Genomic DNA, 8,635 nt, shown 5'->3' with positions numbered 1-8,635 from the left:
TGGGCTATGATGTCTTGCCTCATCCACCACGTTCACTTGAACCTCTCGCCAACCAACTACCACATCTTCAAGCATCTGGACAACTTTTTAGAGAGGAAATGCCTCCACAACCAGCAGGATGCAGAAAATGCTTTCCAAGAGTTCATTGAATCCCAAAGCACAGATTTTTACACTACAGGAATAAACCAACTTATTTCTCGTTGGCAAAAATGTGGTTGATGGTAACAGTTCCTATTTTGACTAATAAAATGTATTTGAGCCTAGTTATGATTTACAATTCATGGTCTGAGACTGCAATTGCTTTTGCACCAAGCTAATATTAAGATCTCCCCAGATCCTGGGCTGAGGATACATGGTTTGCCGGAGGAGGACATGGAGTGCATTCCACCACAAATGCCACACACCTGGGCCCAGTAGAGTCAGTCACACTGAACTCCTCTTCAGTACAGCATTTTCCCACATTTTGCCATCTAGTCTTATGCAAAACAGGTGTTGTTTTACAGTTAAAGAAAATGTGACCAGGGCACTTTGGTTATATGCTCCCAGTCTCTCGTCTAATAGTTAGCCAGGCAGGGTCTGGAATTCACAGTCACAGACCTGGGATTCTTGCAATGCTACAAGAATAACCTTGAGCCTAGTCATGCAAAAAGGAGCTGGGCCTTAGCCCATTTGACCTTCACAGCAACAGTGCTATAAGGCCACTGTCACCCCAACCCCCAGGACAGGACAGAGACTCAGGGAGGCAAGTATTTGGATTCTACCTGCCCCATACTGCTGGGCTGGAATTCACCGTAGAGGTCTGCCTTTGTGAACACCAGGGAGGGGGAAACCATCCTTTGCATGCCACAGACTTACAGGTGCCATTTACAGAAATTTCAGGAAGTACTGAAGGGAAGCCAGGAAGCCTGGGTGGGCATGCAGAGAGAAGAGTCATCTCCGCACCCCAGGCCGCACTCGTGCCGTCAGTTCACACCCGTCCTGGGAGAGCCTATGCGGGTGACTGGGGCAGAGGGACAGTGGAAGGGCATGTCAGGCCTGAAAGAATTGTGGGGGGCTTCATCCAGCCTGTCCTCTCTTCTCCCCATCCTTTCTCTTTCCCCCAGGTCCCTGCTGCCCCTGGGCTCCTTCCCAGCCTGTGCCTTATCTGGGATATGTCCTCTGAGGCAGGCCATAGCAACTGCCCTTGACCTTATTGTTACCTACCCTCTAGGCTCCTCTCCCAGGCTTCAAGTCTGGGTGGAGGATGTGACCAGCAGACAATGTGATGCCTGCATGCCTGGGCAAAATAGGGGAAGAGAGGAGACACCAGTGGGCTCAGCCTGTGTATGTCACCTGTGTGTCAACATGTATGTATCTGTGTATGTCTGTATGCATGTCAACATGTGCATGTGTGTCTGTGTATCTTTGTATGTCTGTATGCGTGTCAACATGTGCATGTGTGTCCACGTATGTATCTGTATATGTCTGTATCTGTGTTTGTGTGTGTCTGTGTGTATCTGTGTATGTTTGTGTGTCTGTGTGTGTGTCTGTGTATGTGTGTATGTGTCTGTTTATGTGTCTGTGTATGTGTGTGTGTGTCTGTGTCTGTGTGTGTCTGTGTATGTGTGTGTCTATGTGTCTGTGTGTGTCTGTGTATGTGTGTGTGTGTCTGTGTGTGTCTATGTGTGTCTATGTGTGTGTCTGTGTGTCTGTGTCTGTGTACGTGTCTGTGTGTGTCTGTGTCTGTGTGTGTGTGTGTGTGTGTCTGTGTATGTCTGTGTCTGTGTGTCTGTGTGTGTCTGTGTATGTGTCTGTGTGTGTCTGTGTATGTGTCTGTGTGTAGTGTCTGTGTGTCTGTGTATGTGTCTGTGTGTGTCTGTGTATGTGTGTGTCTATGTCTGTGTGTATCTGTGTGTCTGTATCTGCGTATCTGTGTATGTCTGTATGTGTGTCTGTGTGTGTGTGTGTATGTGTCTGTGTCTGCATATCTGTGTATGTCTGTGTGTCTGTGTATGTGTCTGTGTGTCTATGTGTGTGTGTCTGTGTCTGTGTGTCTGTGTATGTGTCTGTGTGTGTTTGCATGAGTATCTGTGTATGTCTGTATGTGTGTCTGTGTGTGTATGTGTCTGTGTCTGCGTATCTGTATGTCTGTGTGTCTGTGTCTGTGTGTGTATCTGTGTATGTCTGTATATGTGTCTGTGTGTGTCTGTGTATGTGTGTGTATGTGTCTGTGTGTGTTTACAATATTGGTGGCTCCCCCTCCAGAGAGGCCTTCTCAGACTGCCTCCTCTTAAACCAACTTCTTCATCCTTTTATCCAGATTAATTTTGTATACACATTCCCCTGCCTGACACCATATCTTACACACACACACACACACACACACACACACACATACACACACGCCAGTTTATGGGTTTGTTGTCCCTCTTTCCCACTGGGTTAACCTATTCTAGAGAAATAGAAGTTCTAGGAGGGAAGGAAGCTTGTTTGTCCTATGACTGCATGTGAGTGGCATCAGGACAGAGCCCTCAAAGTGCAGCCAGGAAGCGGGCAGGGCGGGGTCAGGGAGGGCGGGGTCAGGGGGACAGTCATCCTCCAGGCTGCAGACCAAGGTCACAGAAGCCTCCCCACCCACGGCTGAGGCCTGCACTCCGGAAGGCTGAGAAACCTCCACCATCTCTCAGGAATGGTGGCCTCCACTTCACCAACACTTTCCTAATCCTGCACAAGTTCCCCACAGTGGCGAACCTTGATTCAGACCCACACGTGGGAGGGACGGGAGTGTTGCCACTGAGGCCACAACCAACCGGGAGTCAAGAGACTTCCAGACACACAACGAGCAGTCAGTCAACATCCATGAATAAATGGGCAAATTAATAAGGAACCCACTGATATTTAAACTGATTTAAATGCATTAGAAAAGGCCTGGCATAGTGAGTGGCTCATGCCTGTAATCCCAGTACTTTAGGAGGCCAAGGTGGGCTAATCACTTGAGGTCTGGAGTTAGAGACCAGCCTGGCCAACATGGTGAAAACCCATCTCTATTAAAAATACAAAAATTAATCAGGTGTGGTGGCGCATGCCTGTAGTCCCAACTACTCAGGAGGCTAAGGCACGAGAATTGCTTGACCCCAGAGGGTGGAAGTTGCCATGAGCCAAGATCATGCCACTGCACTCCAGCCTGGGCAACAGAGTAAGACTTGGTCTCAAACAAAAAAAATGCACTAGAAAATTTCAAGACTATGATTTTCAACAACTAATAATCTTGCTCATCTATTTAAGAATATTGCATGGCATATTTATTTAACCTGTGAAAGGAAAATCAATCTCAGGACCACCAAATCACTGGCAACTGTGACAGGCAAACCTGCCTCCCGTTTTAATCCTAAATAAGATAGCTACAAAGACTTAAAAAGTTACACACCTCCCTCACAACTTTCCCATAAGGAAATTCCTTGTGGGCCTCAAGAGCTTTACCCTAGAACAGTTCTGCTGCATTTCACGCTGAGTGTAGTCTGATAGCTTATCTTCCCAGGTGTGAGACAGAAAGTCATCCCTCTGCTCACCTGAGGCAAATGCACATCTGATTGCTTCCTCAGACCTTTTGTTTATGGAGAATGCAAATTCACTGAGCCAGACAAAGGCATAATAACCATTCCTCTACCCACCACTCACACGTAAATTAGAAACTCCCTGAAAGGCCGAGCAAAGGCTCAAAAGAACGCAAACTTTGGGCTCCTATGTACCTCTGACCTGGAAGCCCCCGCTTTGAATTATCCCACATTTGCAGACGTACCGAGACCAGCTCCGTCGTGGAGACCCCAACCCAGTGGCGCTGCAGGAATTAAAAAGCAGACACGAAGAACACCAAAGTGGGACTATCGGGACCAACAGCCTTCCGAGCTGAGAACGTCAAGGGACTGACAGCATTCTGGGCTGAGGGCCTCGAGCAGACTCTGACCCACGCAGTTATTCTCTGAACAGGTGATTATTACTATCAAACAGGTGTTCTATGTTTTCTCATAGAATCAAGATAAACTAAGCAGACAGCTGGTGCCTGCTTACCACTGATCAAGGACAAACTAACAAGCATTCTCCATGAGGGAGCCACGAGGCTGGGTCACGTATCACATGCTGAAATAACTAGTTTTAACTGGCGTATGATACACACATACTGTTTACTGCTTTGGAACACCCTGAGCAATTCTCCGCTTGGAGGGGCCGGCCCGGTTTTCCTTGCCACTGTTCTTAGCAAGCAATATAATCTGTCCTACACTGAGCACAGATCAAACCAATGTACAGCTTACACATAGTGATTGGCCTCACGTCTCCCTCAAATGTATCAAAAGCAAGGTGCCCCCCTGACCACCTTCGGTGCATGTCGTCACGACCTCCTGAGGCTGTCATGGGCACATCTTTAACCTTGACAAAATGAACTTTCAAAATTGAGACCTGTGTCAAAAACAAAAGCTCATTGTTGCCACAGTTTGCGCAATTTCTCAGTTCACTGAGATACATGGGATCTGTCATCAGCTTTGCTTGTGAAAGCCAGTTGTCATTCCTACCTTCACAAGTAGAGCAGGGACGCCTTACACTTCACCCTTACCAGCTTTTATCTCACCCCGCTGTGGGCAGGCCTTGTTTACTGTCCCGGCCACCTGTGGCTTCCGTGGCTCGTGGGCAGGAAACAAACTTTTTAATCTCTAAAATCCCAGCCCCATGCACACCCTGGCACAGAGGATAGGCTCCGTGACTGTTTCTGTGCACAGTGCGCTTCATTACTAGTCAGCTTTGGTAAGAGCAAGTCTATGACAGATTCCATTATTTCCACTAATTATGCATTAGAATACGCTCCCCTAGAACCAAAGCATACCATGGTGCAGAGAGGATTTGGTGACAACCCAGTGCCCCCAAATACTCTATTGAGGAGGTACCCAGCTTAAATGGCAATAATTCATATTAACATTTCAGATGAATTAAGAACCCATCCATCTATTAGAGATACAGCCTGATAGGTTGGAAAGGGCATGGGCCTTGGAGTCCAAAGCCTAAGTCTGGATCCTGACTTCACCGTTTTCCTAGCTGGCCCTGGAAATATTGTTTTGTATTTCATTAATAACTCCAAACTGCCTGTCTATATTTGGGCATTACGGTCTGCTTTGCTGGGTTGTTGTAAGAATGTAATACAGTATGTGCAAACTATATGGCACAGCATTTATTGATGAGGATGTAGAGAGATCAGAACCCTTGCACACTGTGGGTGAGAACATAAAATTGTGCAGCTGCTATGGAAAACATCATGGTGGTTCCTCAAAAATTAAACACAGAATTACCATGTGATCCAGTCCATCCTCACATTGTTATAAAGAAATATCTGAGACTGAATAATTCACAAAGAGGTTTAATTGACTCAGTGCTCCACAGGCTGTATGGGAGGCATGGCTGGGAAGACCTGAGGAAACTTACAATCATGGCAGAGGGCAAAGGGGAAGCAGGTACATCTCATATGCCAGAGCAGGAGCAAGGGAGAGCAGAAGGAGAGAGGTGCCATGCACTTTTAAACAACCAGATGTTGTGAGAACTCACTATTATGAGAGCAGCTAGGGGGAAATCTGCCCCCATGATCCGATCACCTCCCATCAGGCTTCTCCCCCAACGCAGGAGATTATAATTCAACGTGAGATGTGTGTGAGGACACGGAGCCAAACCATTTCAATGCCCGATAGCAGTGAAAGCAGGGACACAAACAGATATTTGTACATTCGTGTCGATAGCAACATTATTCACCATGGCCAGAGCAGAGAAGCAATGAAATTGTCCATGGACTGCAGAATGGATGAACAGAATGGGTTGTCCATAGGCAATGGAGCATTATTCAGCCTTAAAAAAGGAAGGAAATTCTGACACAGGCTACTCCACGAGTGAATCTTGAAAGCATTACACTAGATGAAATAAGCCCAGTCACACAAGAACGAATGCTGTATGATTCCACTCATATGAGGTACCCAGAGTAGCTGAATTCATACAGATGGAAAGTTGAATGGGGGTCACCAGGGACCGGGAGGAAGCAAAATGGAGAGCTGCTGTTTCACAAGCAGGGTTTCCACTGGGAGAGAGTTTAAAGTATCTGGAGGTGGGTAGTGGTGGGGATCATACAACAAGATACATATAGTTAGTGCCACAGAACTGCACACGTAAAATGGTCATGATGGTCAGCTTGATGTTACACAGATTTTCAACAATTTTTTTAAAAGTAGCCTTTTCACAAGATGGCACTAAAAGCGAAGAAGGAAGCTCCTGCCCCTCCTACAGCCAAAGCCAAAGCAAAGGCTCTGAAGGCCAAGAAGGCCGTGCTGAAAGGTGTCCACAGTCACACAAAAAAAGAAGATCCGCATGCCACCCACTTCCGGTGGCCGACTCCAGAGGCAGCCCAAATATCCTCGGAAGAGCGCCCCCAGGAGAGCGAGCTTGACCACTATGAAATCGGCAAGTTTCTGGTGACCCCTGAGTCGGCCGTGAAGTAGACAGGAGGCAACAACACACGTGTGTTCATTGTGGATGTTAAAGTCAACAAGCTCCACACCAGACAGGCTGTGAGGAGGCTCTAGGACATGCATGTGGCCGAGGCCAGCACCTGATTCGGGCTGATGGAGAGAAGAAGGCACATGTTCAACTAGCTCCTGATTACAATGCTTTGGGTGTTCCCAACAAAATTGACATCATCTAAACCAAGTCCAGCCGGCTAATTCTAAACATATATATGTTTCTCTAAATATATATTTTCTAAATTACATATATATATATATATATATATATCAAATAAATTATATATATAATTTAGAATTAATTTATTTCTTATGCCATATACTTTTTTCTGGTGAAAAGATATATATATATATATATATATATATATATATATGCACACATATATAAAAGATATAAATGTGTGTGTGTATGTGTATATATATGTGTGTGTGTGTATATCTATATATATATATATATCTTTTCACCAGAAAAAAAAGTATATGGCACAAGAAATAAGTATTTGCTTTTATTTGCCTGCTTGTGAGGGTCAGATCTGAAGAAGAGCTTACGGAAGTTAAGAGTGATGGTGATGACACAGTTGGCAAGATTGGGCACACACAGGTTCTTGCCCCTGTGAGGGCGCTGCTGCTGTCCAGCAAGGCTGTTTTCAAGCCTGAATCCTGAGCCTTTGTTCAAAGCCTGTCCTCTCTCCAAGGTCTGAGCAGACCATCCAGAAAGTGCAGTGGATGTGGTTTCCAGGAGGGGTGGACCCATGGCTGTAGACTGCAGCCAGGGGTACCACTGGATCACAAGTCCATTCTCTCTATGACATGAACCAAACTGCTGGTCATGGAGAGACAAACCTGGGAATCTGTGAAGATTTGGAAGCATCGAGTACCCCTACCAAGAGCGTTCCCTCAGTCCCTGACACCAGAACACCTGGCATCCCAGGTGAAGGCCTAGCTCAGCTGCCATCTCCAGGAGGGAGCTGAGGTCTTACTGCAGCAACACACCTGCTATTCCATCCCTCCAAGACGCAGCAGCCCAACGGCTCCATCAAGTCCCCTCATTTCACTGCGTCACTGGCCAGTGGAGTCACTGTTTAATATATGAATGTTAGCAAACTCCATGATCACACAAATGAAAATATCTACACCTAGCATTTGCATTTGACATATAAACATGTTTGTTGTACAATGAGAATTACAGTCATCTTAGCCCACAGTGATAATCTAACAACTCCTATGATCCAAGCCAGCTCCAATGCTCTGAGTCCAGGGACTAAATACTGAAGCAGGGAAACACAGCAAGCCTGGGCTAGATGGAAGGGCGGTCGACCCCAGCTCAGGGACATTGTTGGGAGCCCGGGGTGGGCCACACAGGTATAGGGAGTAGGAATACAGAGGTGATTGAGATGAAGTGCCCACCTTCAAGGAGTGTGAGCTCCAGGTGTCTATAGGAAAAGCAAAAACAGTAAGGCGCACCGTCACCGAATCGGAGCAGACACTATCCTCATTTCATAGCAACATTTAATCCTCACAACAGTCTTTTACAGTAGATACTGGTTATTGTCACCATCTTACAAATGGGGAAACCAAGGCATAGAGAGTTAGGTAACTCACCTGATACCACCCTGTTCCTCACAGCAGGTAACATGGGTTTTAGCCTCCTGAGTCTGCAGGCCCGTCACGCTGTAGCGGGCAGCCCAGTCCCAAAACCCAAGCCAGGAGGTGAGGAAGGTTTCCAGGCTGCACAAAACTCTCCTGGAGGAAGCTGATCCCATTCCGGATCATAGATTCCAATGGAAGAAGGTGAAAACCTTAGAACTCATAAGGGCCACACTCATGCTTAATAAACGAGGAACCAAGGCTGGGAAGGGACCCCTTGAGGATTGCAGTTGAGCCCTGCTGGAAGCATCAAGCTTGGTCTTCCAGATGGCTGTGTCTCCAGTGCTTGCCACTTAGGGACACAACACAAGCAGTTTGCTTTGGTGAGAAAGCCTGGCTCGAAGCCAGGGCTCACACAGCAGGTGTGCGATGATTTCCTAAGCCTACAGGGACCCAGAATCCAGCACCCAGCCTGGCCTTCCACTGGCTTTACAGGGAAGCAGCTGTGTTGGGTGGTGGGG

This window comes from Cebus imitator, unplaced genomic scaffold (assembly GCF_001604975.1).
Source record: "Cebus imitator isolate Cc_AM_T3 unplaced genomic scaffold, Cebus_imitator-1.0 Scaffold523, whole genome shotgun sequence".
Taxonomy (NCBI): Eukaryota; Metazoa; Chordata; class Mammalia; order Primates; family Cebidae; genus Cebus; species Cebus imitator.
The sequence above is the reverse complement of the archived record's forward strand: the minus strand, read 5'-3'. Positions refer to the sequence as shown.